At 38.6% G+C, this 18,315-nt stretch overlaps 2 long non-coding RNA genes across 2 annotated transcripts; both read right to left on the bottom strand.

Moving 5' to 3' along the window:
* Positions 1–415: 415 nt before the first annotated feature.
* On the bottom strand, positions 416–6,122 carry LOC138886318 (uncharacterized). The gene is made up of 2 exons (XR_011404988.1): positions 5,999–6,122; positions 416–635 (listed from the first exon to the last, which is right to left on the bottom strand). It is a non-coding gene; the product is annotated as an uncharacterized lncRNA (long non-coding RNA).
* A 1,098-nt stretch (positions 6,123–7,220) lies between these two features.
* LOC104222146 (uncharacterized) lies at positions 7,221–14,556 on the bottom strand. The gene is made up of 4 exons (XR_011404989.1): positions 14,319–14,556; positions 8,200–8,296; positions 8,009–8,075; positions 7,221–7,830 (listed from the first exon to the last, which is right to left on the bottom strand). It is a non-coding gene; the product is annotated as an uncharacterized lncRNA (long non-coding RNA).
* Between the last annotated feature and the right edge of the window lie 3,759 nt (positions 14,557–18,315).

Raw genomic sequence — 18,315 nt, forward strand, 5'->3', positions numbered from 1 at the left:
TACACCCGAGTTTAAGAAGGTAAGATTATTAAAATGCGCGCCTAAAGCGATTAGCGTATTATTATTTTGGGTAAGGCCGTGGAGTTCGCTAAGCGGCCTATCCCGAGTTCTAAGTCATTAACACGTACATTTTTGTGAGGGCCCCGCAATCTGTGCGTTTTATTTGGCGAGGCTCGTCTCATTTTTATTTAAAAGGATAAACCTACAGTGACTACATTTTTTCTATTAAGTTCGTCTCTAAAATAAAAGAAAATCTCCCGATTAATTACATGCTAAAAAGACGTAACTTATTAGTTATTAGTTTACGGCTAATGCGAATGGAAAATTGCGATCGAGTTTGTACAAAGAAAAACTGCTTTCATTCTATATTCTATTATTCAATAATACTAGAACATGAGATTGACACACCATAATATCAAAACAAATTAACTAGTATTTGATTAATTTAAACTAACATTATTAGATGAAGAAGTTATACATATGCAACCCCATTACTCATTAATTAGTCAACTACATTATTATACAAAGAAAGGAAAATTCTATTCAAACACAAATCTAAACAGGAGGAATTCAACAGGAACAAAGCCTGATTAATATTTCATTTCGCTTCAAGCCGAGAGTGTACAAATGTGTACCTGGAAATGACAGTACAAGAAGAAAAGAATGAGGAGTCAGCAGTAGTAATAACACAGCAACAACAGGTTCAGCAACACCGCAAAATCAGTAACGACCAGTAGAATAACCCAGTAACAGATTGAAAAATCAGCAATACCAAAGTGCAATCGCAGTCAAAGCAGAAGAGAGACGGATATAAGATGCAATAGTTTACTAATTTTGAATAACACTCGAGGAAAGGCAAACGGAAATTATTCAAGTGAAAGTTCAAATTGTCTTTCTCTTCTAAGTCTTCAAACTCTCTTAAAAAAAACTCTCAAGTGTAGAAGTCCCCTCGTTTTTTTCCAGTCCTTTTTTTCGTTCCCCCTCAATAATGTGTCAAAATACCCTATATATAACAAGACTCTTGTCTTGAATCCCCAACCCGAAATATTCCCCCAATGGCATGCTTTGTCCCCACTAATTAATGTTTTCTTTATTTTAAACCCTTGTCCCTCATGCCTACATGCTTTGTTCCCCACTACATTAAATAAATATATCCACCCCAACCCATTACATCTTGTCCCACATGCCTAACATAAACAATTACAATATCCCCCCCCCACTACATTATGTCTTGTCCCCCACTATATTAAACAATTATATCAACCCCACCCCATTACATCTTGTCCCCCATGCCTAACATAAAGAATTATTCAAAATGTTCAATTCCAAAACTACCCCTCCGACCTTATTGCAATTACCATTTCACCCCTGAACGTACTACAATTTACCAAACTACCCCATCAGCTATAACCAATTCCCCTAATCAATCTCAACCAAAATATAGCCAATATGACCAATTTCTAAACAAATTCAACAACAAATCATATGAACACAGATGAATCAAACAACTTCAAATTAATGAAAATAAATTAATCATATTGGGAACCTATCCTGGTTAACTTAGACCAAAATGGATGAGCAAGGAAACAACAATATTAACAACAAAATACATGATTCAAACTAAATCAACAAATCAAAAACCAAAACATACTCAAATTAAATTACTGGATGAACTTCAAACAAAGAATAAACATGCATTAAATCCATATTAAATAACAAACATGACGGATTCAAATGATTAAACCAACATATTTCCCTATTACAACTAAATTCTTTTAGAAAAATAAAAACAAAACCGAAGAAGAAACAATTATGAATTTAAACTTGAATCTAACAACATTAACAATTTCTGAAAAATACATAAAACACATGAAACAAACTGAAGAAATAATTAATTAAACTTCAATTTGAATCTAACAAACATTAAACTAACAATTTCACATGAACAAACTGAAAAATTAACAAAACGATGAATATGAAACAAAACAAAAATCAAACATTTACCGATTTTATATTCGAGAATATCAAAACAAAATACGGAAAACATGAAACTCAAACCTACTAACCGGATCCAAGTGACGATGAACTTGAATGAAAACAAATCTGTCCGGAAACGATTATCGCACCAAAATCACTCGAATCTGCCCGAAAACTTAAACAATGGACGAAGCTTCGCTGGAGGGGTGTTTGGCGACGACGAGAGCTGAAGCAGCAACGATGGGGTCTGTTTGGACGTAGCGAAGAAGAAGCAGTAGCAGCTGGTCGTTTGGATGGAGACAAGTGAAACGAAACCCCACGTCCATGGCTGGAGCTCAGAGATGACAGAGGTGAGCGTAGGCAGCCATGGATGTGTGTTTTGGAGTTTGGAGGAGTTGTTCATGGTGAGGGTGGTCGATGGGGTGTTGGAGGAGACGATGGGGCTGGGCAACTATGGAGCTGCTGGTGCGTGTGTGTGTGTGTTTGAAGAAGACGATGCAAGGGCAGCCATGGATGGGGTGTTTGGGATTTTGGAGAAGAAGAAGAGAGGGTGGGGGCGGATAGTTTAGTTTAGGGTTTGGTTTTTTTTTTGTTTGTTTTTGTTTTGTTTTGGGAAAAAATGAAAAATGAAGAGGGGTTAGGTATTGGGTTTATGGGGCGGACCGGGTCGACCCGTGTGGAGATGGACCGGGTCATGGGGAAGGTTGGGTATTTTTGGGCTTGTAGCTTGAATTAGAAGAAGAACCCAATTTCGATTTTTTTGTATTTTTGCTCTCTTTTCTTCTTTTATTTTTCTAAAACTAAATTCTAAAAATCCTTAAATTATTATTAAGAACTATATTAAGTTATAAAAGCGCAAATTAACTCCCAATAACAATTAACGCACAATTAAGTAATAATTAAGCATAAAATTGTACAATTGGACATTAAATGCTTAAAATGCAAAAGATGCCTATTTTTGTAATTTTCAATTTTTGTAAAGCAAACTTAATTACTAACAATTGTAGAATTAAATCCTACATGCAAAATGCGACATAATTTTGTATTTTTTATTAATTTAACAAATAAACATGCACAGACAAATACAAATAATTATCCAAAAATATCACAAAAATTCTCAAAATTGCACACCAAGAAAAATCATTTTATTTTGAATTTTTGGGAGTAATTCTCATATAGGGCAAAAATCTCGTGCTTACAGATTCGTTCGGTCTTCGATTTAAACCTACAGCGGCAGATGTGAAAAGGGCTAAAAGGTTGAAACAGAAGGCGTGAGTACTTCCAAAGCCTATTCCGCGTCTCTCCAGGTCTTTTGTCAAGCCCGGTGCCAGGAAACACCTAGTGACAACAGTTCCAAGTTCTGTGGTTGACATTGATGAGGAGTTAATTGAAAGGTTCCAAAGGTTGTTTGATGATGTGAACATGGTGGAAGTTGAAAAATGTTCTAGCAAAGCGGACGTGTAGTTCGTCGGGCCGAATGCAAAGCTTAACAATTGGAAGGCTACTCATCTCCCTACCCGGAAGAAGTCTTGGTGGTTTATTTTGTTTTCCTTTCTAGCTGGGTCATTCCAGGGTTGTGACCCATACTTTTATTTTCCGCTTGTTGATGTACAAACCCTATTATCCTTTATTTTCAATGAAATACAATTTCCTTTTTCCATCATTCCTGATAGTTTTATTTTTGTTTTTCTTTTCTTCTCTATACAGTTCTTTTTATGCTGGTTTCAATAACATGACATGCATGAGGAATCTTCGGCCTAGTCTTAAAAGTCAATCTAATTTTGAAATAATAGTCCAAGAAATAGAGTGTGATGATGAATCAGAATATGATGAAGATGAGGCCTTTGAAGAGATTAGTAAGGAACTAAGTCATTTTGAGGAAAAACCCAAGCCTAACCTGAATGATACAGAAGCAATCAATTTAGGGGACCCAGATAATGTCAGAGAAACTAAGATAAGTGTCTATCTTGAACTACAAATCAAGGAAGAAATAATTAAAGCATTGTTTGAGTATAAGGATATTTTTGCATGGTCATATGATGACATGCCAGGCTTGAGTACCAATTTGGTGGTCCACAAATTGCTAATCGATCCAGCATTCCCGCCCATCAAGCAGAAGTTGAGAAAATTCAAAACTGACATGAGTGTGAAGATTAAATAAGAGGTCACAAAGCAGCTTGATGCAAAGGTTATTCGGGTCATGCGGTATCCCACGTGGTTAGCCAATGTTGTGCCTGTGCCAAAGAAAGATGGTAAGACCAGAGTGTGTGTTGATTACCGTGATCTCAACAAGGCAAGTCTAAAGGATAACTTCTCATTGCCAAATATCCACATTTTGATTGATAATTGTGCCAAACATGAGATTGGGTCCTTTTTGGATTGCTATGTGGGCTATCATCAGATTCTAATGGATGAGGAAGATGAGGAAAAGACGGCATTAATCAGGCCATGGGGAACATATTGCTACCGGGTCATGCCTTTTGGTTTGAAAAAACGCCAGGGCAACTTATATAAGGTCAATGACAACCATATTCCATGACATAATACACAAAGAGATTTAGGTTTACGTGGATGATGTGATCATAAAGTCCAGGAAGCAGTCTGACCACGTCAGAGATTTGAGAAGGTTATTCCAAAGGCTCCGCAGGTACAATCTTAAACTCAACCCTGCAAAGTGTGCATTTGGTGTCCCATCCGAAAAACTGTTGGGATTCATAGTCAGCCGGCGGGGCATTGAATTGGATCCGTCAAAGATTAAAGCTATTTAGGAATTGCCCTCGCCAAAGAACAAGACCGAGGTGATGAGCCTGTTAGGGAGGCTGAACTACATCAGCAGGTTTATCGCTCAGCTCACGACAACTTGTGAGCCCATCTTCAAATTGCTAAAAAAAGATGATGCGATTAAATGGACCGATGAGTGCCAGGAAACCTTCGATAAGATCAAGGAGTATTTGTCGAACCCACATGTGTTGGTCCCACCAGAACCAGGAAGACCTTTGATTTTTCATTTGACAGTCTTGGATAATTCATTTGGATGTGTATTGGGTCAACATGACATCACTGGCAGGAAAAAGCGGGTCATCTATTATCTCAGCAAGAAGTTCACATCTTATGAGGTTAAGTACACTCCCCTTGAGAGGAAGTATTGTGCCCTGACTTGGGTGGCGCAGAAGTTGAGCATTACCTATCGTGCTACACTACGTACCTCATCTCTCATCTGGATCCTTTGAAGTATATTTTTCAGAAGCCCATGCCCACAGAAAAGCTCGCAAAGTGGCAGATCTTACTCACAGAGTTTGACATCATATATGTGACTCGGACAGCGATGAAAGCCCAAGCTTTGGCTAATCACTTGGCCGAAAACCCGGTAGATGAAGAATATGAACCTTTGAGGACTTACTTCCTTGATGAAGAGGTAATGCATATCGACGAGGTTGAAAAGGAGGAAAAGTCCGGTTGGAAACTCTTCTTTGATGAGGCTGCTAACATGAAAGATTTCTAAAACAGGGCATCACTACCCTGTTATAGCTCAGCTTCGTTTCTATTGTACCAACAACATGGCTTAATACGAAGCATGCATTCTGGGTTTGAAGACCTACCAATATGTATATGTGAATATTCAACAATGACTTTAAAGGGTGATTGACCATTTGGATTTTAAACCAAAAAAAAACATACATCTTTTTGTGGGTATTACATATATACAGGATTGGAAAATGAATGGTGGTTCTGTAGTTCATCCCAGGAAATGGGTTTCAAGAATCAAAGAGAAGCTCACATGGGATGCTTCCTGGTTATTAGTACTAAATTCCAACCTAGATCAATGTTCACATCACAAATTAGTTGACGAAAATGGGGTGAACAAATCCTTCTTGCAATTCCAATATTAATAAATTAAAAACCAAGATTTTTACACTAAGTTTCCAATTAAATTCCCAAAAATTCCAAGAATGCATAATAGCACAACTCATTTAACTCATTTCATGGTAGATTTTCATAAAGGAATTGATTAAAGAAGTACCTTTGGCTATCCGGATTTCCAACTTGGGTTTACATAAAGCAAAGAAGGACGGCAAGTGAGATCTGGCATTGGATGAGACTGTAAACCATTTTATTTCCAACTTGGGTTTACATAAAATATGGTTTTTATATTTACTTGGAATGTAAACCCAAGTAAAATCATTTTACTTGCTCTTTTACATTTAAATACAACTCTTTATGAAACGATTACAGTTATTTCAATTTGTTAGGCACAATTAATTATTATTTGAGGAATCAATAATTTATCTTTTGATTATTAGTTTTTAAATCATTTTACAATATTTTAACTATAAAATATAGTATTAATTATGTATAGTTCTAGTTTCTAAATATGTAATATCAAAAAGATTTATTATAAAAGAAAAATCATAGGAATCGAAATTATAATTGTGCAGGAGGCTCCCATAAATATCACTTGACCGAAAGTCTCTATAACATGTAAGGATTGTAGAATCAATATTCAAATACACTACTTAAATGTAACACGTTATGGTTTAACCTAAAAATTGTACTTAATAGATGAAGTGCTTAAATTTATGTGATGAGCCACAAGCAATCGATTCGATTCAAAAAATATAATAAAAATGAATCAAAGAAGAAATAATTCTTAATGGAAGATTCTTGATAGAATGATGGGCCGAAAAGAGCTTAATGAGCCGAACTATGCCAGACTAGGGAACAAGTTGCTATGAATTATAATGTCTAGAACTGTAGAGAAGAAAATTAGATGATTACAGTGGTGGTAAGGTGTGCCAAATATAGGACTAATTCTAGGTAATCACCTCCCTTGAATTATGAGTCCACTAAGAAATTTGCCGCCCTTCGTGCGGTTATAAATAACAACAATGTATATTTAGAAATAATTTTTTTATAATTTTAATTGAGATAGAATAGATAATTTTTAAGTATATATGCATAAAAATTAATTATATGTGGTATATTACAAAATCAATATTTTTTATAAAATAGAGCTCTGAATAAATTGCATTATATACGTAAATTCTCTCCTTTTTTTTTATATAAATGAATTGCCCATTTAGTTGTGTTACCCTTCAAGCATCAAGAATCTAAAGTTCAAAAGTTTTAACTAACACACAAAGAACTTAGCTTTTGTAGTCACATAAAAAGAAGAAAGGAGCATCAAGAATCTAAAGTTCAGAAAAAATAACTATTTCAAAGACTGTGAAACACCTTCAGTAACTGATAAAAACTTAGATGTGTAGAGTCTCATAAAAGAAATAAATCTAAAGTTCAAAACTTTAGACTATTTCAGCAACGAAACAATGGAAGTAGGTTACTGCAAAAAAGAGTAACAGTCATTGCGTCTCTTATGTGATCGCTGAAGAGTTCAACATTTCATTTTGAGGTATCTCCGGCTCTTACTGAAGTCTTCATCATCTATGTCAAATCTGACTATTCTTAAGGAGTCTCCAAATCTCTTAGTCCTCTTACTCATCTCCTACTCTTTCTATTCCTAGACAAAAAGATATTTTCATGAAAAATTCCAAGAACAGAACCATTTCTTGAAGAGGTTGTCTTCCCTCAAGATTCTGTCGCTAAAGATTTAGCTTGTAAAGAGGCTCAATTGAATGTCCAACTTAGGAAGTTCATCTCCATCCTCTAACTAAAAGTTGAGGACAACTTTCTATATTTTTTGCAGTCTCTGTCGCTTATTACTATCATACTCTTCTGATATGAATTTTCAAGTTGATCAAAATATGGAAACCATACTGAAAAGCTTTGATACAAGTGAATAATGCACACTGTAAAGAACTCGGACTCAAGCGCCATTTGTTAATCCACATCGACCCACTGGTACACAGTTTAAAGAAGAAAAAATATAGTTAGTCTGATTTGATACTGCAACAATGATTAAAAAGCGGAGCGATTAAGAATGAAAAATGAAAGGTGTGATTAAGATGATTGAAATTCCAATATATCTTTAAGGGCAGGATGACCAACAAATGTTGTTGCTAGGCAGAGAGCTAACCATCATCTTGTTGAATGAATCTTGCAGGAAAAAGGATTTCCCTTTGTTTCTATACCTTATTTTCTCCCTGCACAAGGAAAAAGTAAAAATCTATTTCAAACTCATAAAAGGTGCATATCATCACCCTGCAAATGCTTTAAGAAACGGAAGGAGAATCCTTTAAAGTCATGAGGCTTGAAAGAGAAAACAACTTCTGTAGTTTGTTTGAGCCTGCCATTTCAAATGCCCATTACTTCAATATCCTCCATTGGGAACAACGGATTCAACCCCTGCTTAGACATCATGTGCCTAGAAGAGACACAGAACGAATAAGATATTAAAGGTAATAACAACTTGACTAATGGCTGCTGGAATCTTGATTAAGGAAATCATATCAATATATTGAGACTCACGATATGTTGGAACAAAATACCGCATCTAGAATTAAATCATTCAACGACCAAGTAAATCATTGCCATCAATCATTTTGACAGTAAGCTGGGGAGGATGTACCACTTTAGTTATGGGTTCAATTGAACCCATAACTTTCGAAGCGAATTATAAATTTATGTGTATAACGTCACTAAAATTGCAATAGATAGTAGACATGAACCCATAACTTAATAAGTATAATAGGTTTAATGCTAAAAACCTCAACGGTTGAACCCATAGGGTTTCAATTCTGGATTCGCCTCTGACAGTAAGGTAAGTCTTCGCTACAACTACAGTCATTTGTGGTAACAACCATCAATAACATTATCATCCTTCTCAATCTAAGCCGTTAAAAAGGCTATTGAAAAGTTCTTTTATTTATATTTATTCAAAAGGACGAAGGTAAAGACTCCAATTCAAGGACTGCTAAGTCTAGAATTTACCATTAATCTGAGAAGTTATATCTTCCAGTGAATTTATCAAATGAAAAGCACCAAATATCCATTTCTCTTGTCATTAGTAATTCTTATTCTCCACTTTTGAGCTCATTTTAAAATTCCTGATAGTAGAAAACATATGAAGAAGAAAAAATTAAGCATCAGCAAGAAAACAAAAAAATTGCAACACAATGGGCAATCTTTCATCTTACAATTCCCCATCTTTTTTCTTTCTCTAAAGAAGATCAAGTTGGTAACAAAGTCATATATTGTAAAACAATTACAAGCTCTCTTTATAGAAGTGATTACTTTTAAGGTTTTAAAGGATTTTAGAGAAAAGAACTTTAGCAAGACAAAGAGAAAAAGATATCAACATGTCTTCTTCTGTTTTTCATTCTTACTCGTCCTTTCTCAATTGGTGAAATAGTAGAAAGACTGTAAAGATAGGAAGGCTAAAAGATATTTAGAAGATTCAAATATTAAAAGTAAGGAAGAATGTATATAATAATAGAAACTTGCCTAAAAAGGAATGCACCCTTATTTCTTATGTCTCTATTAATTTTCCTACAATGAACAAAAGGCCAAAAAAATTAAAATCTGCAATCAGTTGATGGTAAAAGTATGCAGTCGGCTTTTTGATAAACATTTTAATCAAATGAGTAGTAAAGTATATTGCACGTATAGATATGTTGTCTAGCAGTTTTGTTTTTGAATCAAAGACTGGGATTAGTAATCTATAATGTGATACACGATAGCATACAAATGTATGAAAGAATATAGAGATTAGCAGGGAGTGAACAAAATTTAAACTTAGGGGGAAAAAGAAGGTAGAGAGGGTGGAGTATAGAGAAATTCGGCAAAAGTAGAGAGAAATAGTGTAAAAAGAGAATGAAAGAGTATGAAATATTTGGAAGGGTATGGAAAGAGAGTAAATAATCATTATGGGAATAAACTGATCTGTATGTGAATGAAAATAGGGAGTAAAGAATCGGTGTGGGAAGAGATGGCTGGGTATCTGAATCAATTTGTTAGTATTATGTGGAATAAAAAGGCGAAAAACTATAGAGGGGGAGAAAATGCATTTCCTGCTAAGTGGGAATGTCATGTAACCCAGTGTATGTCCCTCTCTCTATATACATTACAGATTATAATAAAACTGACTTGCTCCAGGTAAGGGTGTCTTTTGGAAGGGGAGAAGAGGACTTGGATAACGGCGAGAAGGCAATAATACAATAAAATTGGTAAAATTCAGTTCATGGCCATCATAATTATGCCGTGGTATTTTTTTCCTGATCATTACAATATTGTAGCAATGTTAAATATCTATGTCACTTCAAACAGCACACAAAAGTGTAGAGAAGATGGAAAAACTATATGAGTAAACTATAACCTTCATAGAGAGATGTTGTCGAACTTCGTTACCAAAAAGATAATAGCAGTCCTTCAGATAAAATAACTTCGTTCGTTATTCATTAGGCAAATAATAATGGTAATAGTATTTAAGAATATTTAGAGCAGTAGTTACAAATTGTGCAGAAACAATAGTAACGAATTGTGCATAAATCGCAGTGGCGAAGGTTATCTGGAGAGTACCTCAATCTCGTAACAGCGTTTTGTCTTCGCAATCATAGTGTCCCCACACCTATAAAATTATTAGTGTGACGGCCCGACCAGTCGTCTCATGAGTTACCGCTCCGTTTTCCCTATTTCTTCTTTTTTATGCTTCGTTATCCGCATTTTATGTGGTCGATTTGAGAAGTTTGCGTTCAGAGTGGATTTGGTAAGAAATGAGACACTTAGTTTCTTTTAAGAAGGTTTAAGTTGGAAAAGTCAACCGGATGTTGACTTATGTGTTAGAGGGCTCGAATGTGAGTTCCAATGGTTCGGTTAGCTTCGGAAGGCGATTTATGACTTAGGAGTGTGATAGGAATTAGTTTCGGAGGTCCGGTGTAGAATTAGGCTTGAAATGGCGAATTCAGTATTTTGGCGATTTCCGGTTGATAGGCGAGATTTTGATCCGAGGGTCGGAATGGAATTCGAGAGTTGTTATAGCTTCGTTATGTTATTTGGGATGTGTGTGCAAAATTTCAGGCCATTCGGACGTGGTTTGGTTGGGTTTGATCGAAAGCGTATTTCGGAAGTTTTAGAAAACTTAGGCTTGAATTCGATGTGAATTGATGGATTTGGTATTGTTTGAGGTATTTTGATGATTGGAACAAGTTTGAATGAGCTTTTAGGATGTGTTGGTGCTTTTGGTTGAGGTCAAGGGGGCCTCGGGTTTCGGGTGGCCAATCGGGCTAGTTTTGGTGTTGGATCTTTGCAGAAATTGTTCAGCTGTTGCAGACGAAATTGGCCTTCGAGATCGCGTGGGGCAAGTCGCGATCGCATAGAAGGATTTTGGGGTGGTCTGCGTTTGGCCTTCGCGTTCGCGTTTGAGGCCTCACGTTCGCGGAAGGTGGGAGGCTGGTGCTTCGCATTCGCGTGAGGGTAGGTCGCGTTCGCATAGTGGAGTTGGCGCGTGAAGGGTCCAGGAGCTGTTGCTCTTCGCGTCCGCGTAAGTTGGACCACGTTCGCGTAGGTTGAGGAGTCTAATGCATCGCGTTCGCGAGCCCTTGGTCGCGATCGCGTAGAAGGAAATCTGGTCAAGTTAAATTTGTGCATCGCGAACGCGAGTGTTTGACCGCGTTCACGAAGAAGGAATATCAGAATTGGGCAGAAAGTTTATATGACATTTTATCCGCGATTTTGAGCCATTTTTCCTCCATAGCTGAGTATTTTGAGAGCTTTTTGAAGGTGATTAAAGAGGGATTCAAGGAGAATTGATTGGAGGTAAGATTTTGAACCTAAAACGTGATTCTACTGTGAAATTAACCTAGAAATTTATGGAAACTAAGCTAAAAATGGAAGAACTAGGGCTTGGGATTTTGAATTTTTGAATTGCGATTTGAAGGACCATTTGAGGTCAGAATTGAGAACTTTTGGTATGTATGAACTCGTGAGGTGATAAGGAATCTAATTATGTGAAAATTTCTGAGTTTTGAGAAGTGGGTCCGGGGCTCGGGTTTTGCAAAATTTCGAAATTTTTGATATTTTTCGATTGTTTTCGCTTGGCTTTGCTCCCTTAGCATATTGTGATGTATTCGTTCTGATTTTGGATAGATTCGACGCGCGGGGAGGCTGATTTGAGGGGAAAAGGCGTAGCGAGCTAGAGTTGTAGTCGGTTCGAGGTGAATAATGATTGTAAATGATGTCCTGAGGGTTTGAAACCCCGGATTGCACATCGTAGTGCTATATTGAGGTGAGACACGCACTTGATGATGAGCGTGGAGTCGTCTGCTATTGGGGATTGTGACTTTGTCCATCCCGACTGATGATTTTACCGCGTATTTGACTGAAACTTATCTGTTATCATCATGATTTGGGTTGATTGTCATATTTGGGCTTCGTGCCAACTATTTGAACCCTCCGGGGATTTTTACCACTAATTCCTCACTGTTTGACTTATTACTTGAACTTAATCCTGTTGATATTTACGGTTTTACAAATTCAGCCACTTTTTTCATATTTGATACTTAAATGATATTTCTAAATGATGTTTTGGCTGAGAACTACTATTTTACTAATGCCTTAGGGGCTTGTGATGATTTTCGGACTGAGTGAGGCCGAGGGCCATATGTGAGGATATGCTGAGTAATATGAGGCCGAGGGCTTGAGATACTTTTATACGCCACGAGGTGGCTTGATATAGCGCTTGGGCCGTAAGGGGCCCCACCGGAGTCTACACCCCCACAGTGAGCGTGGGTACCCATCATGATTTGAGAGTGAGCCCGAGGGGCTGATACTGTACTGAGAGTGAGCCCGAGGGGCTGATATTGTACTAAGAGTGAGCCCGAGGGGCTGATACAGTTCTGAGTGATTGTTACTGTGCCCGAGGGGCAGATTTCTACTTGTTATTTACCTGCTAAATTACCTGTTTCACTTGGTTTAAAAGGATTTCATTTGACTTCTTCACTAATTTGCTACTTTAAGTGATTTTACTGCTTGATATAGAATTGCTTTGTACCTTTACGTGTTCTCTTGCTTTCAGCCATTATTTATGATTATCACTCACTGAGTCGGAGTACTCACATTACTCCCTGCACCGTGTGTACAGATTCAGGCATCGCAGAGTCCGCTCCTGAGTGCTGATCCTCCCAGTCCAGGCAGTGATTACGGAGACTACGAGGTAACCGTTGGCGTCCGCAGCCCCCGTGCCTCCCTTATTTTACTAATTTCATGTCCTTGAACTTTTGTATCGGATTTCGTATCTAGTAGACTGGTATCCGAATTTATGAGTTGCTCATGACTTGTGACACCCCGGTTTGGGCTGTGTCGGGATGGTTTCTACTGTTGTTATCGTAAATTCCGCAAATTATGGTTATTATATCATGTTTTAGAACTATTTATGGTATTTAACTGTTTAAAAGAGGTGTTCTGTTTTGGTCTGGGTGGCCTTGTCTTCACGAGAGACGCCATCACGACTGAGTTCGGGGTTAGGATCGTGATAATTAGCCAAGTATATCAGTATCTTCACCTTGCAGAGGCTTAAAGCATAGATTTATTTTTAGCTGTATGTTATTCTTATATTTGCGGTACAACAACAAAACTGAAGCTACTTTCATACTTCCTAATTAAATGCAACAGTTGAAAAGATGAGTCGACAACAGTAGTTGCTGATTCAAGGGGCAAGAAACATCATTTTTTTCCCAATAGAATTAGAGCAGGCAAATATAAATATGTCAGTTACTTATGATATTAAAATTATGTCGTTGAAATTTTTTGGAATAGAGTAGGCAAATAAGATTACAGAACAATTGCGCGAACACACGGAAAATTAAAAAATAAATGAAACTGATGAAAAAAAGATTACAAAAAAAAAAAATTGCAGTGAGGAGAAAAGAGAGCACTCAGCACATTGGCACTTCGCATAAAAGAAAATACTCAATTCACACACAACATAGAGAACAAATAATTAACTGGTAGCATACAGAAGCACGAACCCAAGTTTCAAGGTTCCATTTTATTCTCATAAAGCACACAAAGATAAAAGCATTTTTTGCAATTTAAACCTAAAATTACACCACATAACCGCTTAACATACACATTTGTTTCTTCCATAATCCTTCGTTAGGTATTCATTAGGCCAATAATAATGGTAATAGTATTTAAGAATGTTTAGAGCAGTAGTTACCAAATGTGCAGAAACAGTAGTTATGAATTATTTCTATCAGTTCGAGAGAGAGAAGGCAACCCCCGACGGGTTCGATCAACGTGAATGATATCATTTATCAATTACTAATATATTTGACGTCAATTATGCTCTCTCATGTTTCAATAGAATTAGAGTAGGCAAATATATCAGTTGATTAGATTAGAATTGGTAAGCATAATTGGTAAAGATTAAGTTTGAGAGAATTACATACCGACATTGTTGATTCCGGGTGCCATGTATAGCATTTTTTCAAACAGGTCATGGGTGTAAAAATAAGAAGGAAGAGAGGTCTTAAAGATATGGAGAAGTACAGAGAAAGCGGAAGAGACGGAGGAGTACGAGAAAGTGAAAGAGATGGAGGAGTACAGAGAAACTAGAAGAAAATAGATAGTAAAGAATCGGTGTGAAGACGCGGCTGTGCATCTGAAGAGGTTTGTGTATTTTGAGGGTTTATTTGTTATTCGCGCGGAGGGAGTATCACTTTTAAAATGCTAACTGCTAAGTAAGTGTAGAAGCAGGAATTGGGATTTGCTGCTGAATGGGAGCGCCGCGTCATCGGGCTTAGGGCCCTCAATTATACAGATATATAGATTATGAGCATTAACTCAACTTATTCATTATTTTTCGATGACTTGTAATTACTGAGTCAATACTAAAATTTTATAATAGTTGAGTTAATTCTGTAACTGCTAGTTTAATTCATGTGTTAATTTTGTAATTAATGAATTAACTCCATAATTGATGAGATAATTCCATTACCGTTGGTCTGTTGATCTTCTTGTCCGGAGCAAAAGACTTCCGGAGTACTCGGTCACCTCCCCAGGGACGCATGATGGTTACCTCTGGAATAACACACTTGATTTCGATTCAACAACTTAGTTGTATTTTTTTAGCTGACCTTTCGGTTTGACCTGGAGCTTACTATGATATATTTGCCACGTGTCCTCTATCAAGTGGGTCACATATTAGGTCATATTCTTACCAATACAGTTATAAGAGCTGCCGTTGAATCCTCGTTCCTAAAAAAACATGAATCGGAGAAATTGCATTTTGTTTGACTCAAAAGATAGTAAAACTTTTTTAAACAAATCAATCAAAGATGATGGGGTAAATCTCAGTTGAATATAATAATCTCTAGAAAGAATAATAGATAAAGAGAAGATGGTCGTTAAGTTACTTTTCATTCAAGATTGATAATCTTTTTTAGAGTCCACCCCTGTTACAAGGTTATTGTTTCCCTTTTATACTAAGAGAGAGACTCTTCTAAATTGTAAAAGACAAAATACAAGGAATATTCGACGGAATATTCCTGATGTTCCCTAATGGGCTTACACTATTACAAGAGTCGTACGGTCTTTTCTTTGCCTTAAGGTCGTCTCCCTTGGGACGTCGACTCAAAGAGACCCTGTCGTTTGTCGTACTCGTCGTTGGTCGTGGTCGGTCAAATTTGGACACATATAGTTAGTCCTTCCGCTTGTCGAGGTTGCAACCGGGTGTGACCTCGATGAGCGGATTTCATGCGTTCTTATGGAGAAATTTGATCCGTTGAAATGTTACGACGTGGCCAACAAGGGACGATCAACTTGTTCAGCAAGACGTCGAGTGATACACTTTACCGGGAAATGATGTCAGCTTCACGTGCATCATCATCACGCAGGTTTTCGAGGCAGGAATTGACAGCTTAATCCTTCAATTATTGAGCTGCTTTGTGACCTGCCGCCTTGATTCTGGCGCCACCCAACCCTATAAATAGGTGAAGGGTTTGTTTTCTTGAAATTTTTTAGCCATTTCACTCTTGAGAACTTCTTTCACTCTTCCTAATTTGCTCTCGTATCCTTCTGTTTCTTCTTACGCTCTTCATTCGAAGCTTCTTCTTCCTTCTTCCTTTTGTGTTGATATTCCTTTGAACGATATTATGCCGAGGTCTCGTCGTTCTCGTGAAGAGGTTCCTGAAGCCACCTCGTTGTCCATGGCGCCCCCTCTGGCGGCGAAGATACGGTGGTAGAAGAGGGTGACAGCCTTCCTACGGTGGAGGAGTTACTACCAAGGCATCCCTTATCCCGTAGTGACTTCCTCAAAGACCCTCCTACTCTGGACCCCGTATTTTCTAAGACGGAGCAAGTCCATATCGACGTTCTTCGTGTAAAGTATGGCATTCCTGCTCATGTAGAAATGGTTCCGGCGGGGAGAGATTACGTGGATGTCCACAATCCTGGGTACTGCGCTTTCTATGAGTACCCTTTTATGATCGGCTATACTCTTCCTCTCTTCCCCTTAGAGGAAGAATTCTGTAGGTTCTACCAAGTTTGTCTAGCACAACTTTCGCCATATACGATCAAGATACTTCTGATGGTGACCAAGTATGCAGAGTTGGCGGAGTGTAACGTTTCTATCCACCACCTTTTGCACCTGTTCACACCCGGCTTCCACAAGGGTAACATGGTGCATTTGTGGCTTCGTGGCACGAAAGGGTTGGTGGTCGGGACAGATGACCGGGCAAGCCGCAAGTTTTGGCACAAGTACTTCGTTGTCATAACCGAACATGTCGTTTTTTATTCCGCTAGGTTCCTGGAGCGATGGAATGAGACTCGTAAGTGTCACCGCTCATTTTACTTTTCCTTCGTTTGTATTCATTCTAAAGTTTGTTTCCTGTTTGCAGCTCTGGGACGTCCGCCTCGCCCTATTGCGGATATCAAGGGTTAGGTAGCTCGTCTGTTGCCTTATGCAGTCGAGACTCGTGATTGACCCGCCTTCGTGAAGCGTTACGGCCCTAGAGTCTCTTCTGGTAAATATTTTCCTTACCGCTTCGTTGACCGTACGACCTTGTATATTAATACGACCCTTTGTGATGACAGGTCTTGGAGCTTCCAGGCAAAGGGCGTTAGTCCCTGCGTTTCAACAGGCCGTTGCTGTCGCAGACGCGCAATTTGTTTTGAGTGAGTCTGTTCGAGAGGGCCATCCTCAACCTATTCAATTAGAAGATCCCTCTCGAGTCATGGTCGTGAGGGAGGAGTCTTATTTAGTACCGGCTTCACATCCTTTGGACGAGTCCTCTAACGGGGACGAACCACTATTGAGAAAAAGGAGAAGGATGGAGCTTGGGAAGGGCATGGCCGTGGACGGTGACAGAAGCAGGACGTCTAGACAGCACCTGTGCCCACTTTTATGGCTGATGCTATCTTGTCGGGGAGGTCTCGCCGAGTGGAAGGAGCTTACCCAGGAGCCGGCTCTGTGCGCTCAGCTGAGGGCAATGCATCATCCAATGTTGGAGGTCGTTGTATTGAGGATGGCGGCTCAGGCTCAGATGTCGACCCAGAGGATGTCAATGAGTTCGTGGGTCGCCATACTCATGTAGAGATCAGAATAGAAGGGTCTAATCGTCATATAGTCGTTCCGGGGGACTACAACTTGCTACTAAACTGCGAGCAAGTGGCATCTGCTCTAGCTCCTCTATGTGCTGCCCATGAGAACTAGGTGCTTAAGGCGATGAGCGACGTGGAGTTGTCTCAGAAAGTCGCCAGTATGGCTTTGCAGGTAGGTGCCTTTCCTCCCCTTTTCATCGTTGGGTTTGTGTGGTGATCGTCGTTCTGCATTTTATTTCTAACTTCTCCCCTTTTTTGCCAGACCCTCATCATGGAGATTGAGCGAGAGCATAGAGAGAGGAAAAGGATGGGCCTTTATGAGAAGATGTCATCCAAATATCAACAGTATTGTGCTAAGCATCGTGTGATGGCCGAAATTTATCATCAGGACCCTGAGTTTCAGTTGTTTCGTGAGGGGCTCAAACAGCGGGAGGACCAACTAGAGCGTAAGATCGAAGAGTTGAAGGAGCGGGAAGAGGATCTCATGAAGGCTATTGCTCGCAATAGTGAGCTCGAGGCTTCTCTTAAGGTAAATGACGACGAACTTGAGTTGAGTAGGGGTGATGGCCAAAAATGCTGACTTGCAGGCAAAGGTGGTCGGTTTGACCGTTGAGTTGAATACGAAGGCATCAGAGGTAGAGGGGCTTAAGGGCGAGCTGAGCGTCGGCACTAATAAGTTGGCAGCAGCTATTTTTGGAACCGCATCTTTAGAGAATGCCCTCCGCATTTGCAAGTAGGAGATGGCTGAATAGAAGGAGGCCTCTAATCGTAAGGTTGCAGGGCTTAAGGGGCGTATCAAAGAACTGGAGGCGGAGCTGGCTGCGTTAAATGGACAAATGGCCTTGC

The sequence above is a fragment of the Nicotiana sylvestris genome, chromosome 2, assembly GCF_000393655.2.
Source record: "Nicotiana sylvestris chromosome 2, ASM39365v2, whole genome shotgun sequence".
Lineage (NCBI taxonomy): Eukaryota > Viridiplantae > Streptophyta > Magnoliopsida > Solanales > Solanaceae > Nicotiana > Nicotiana sylvestris.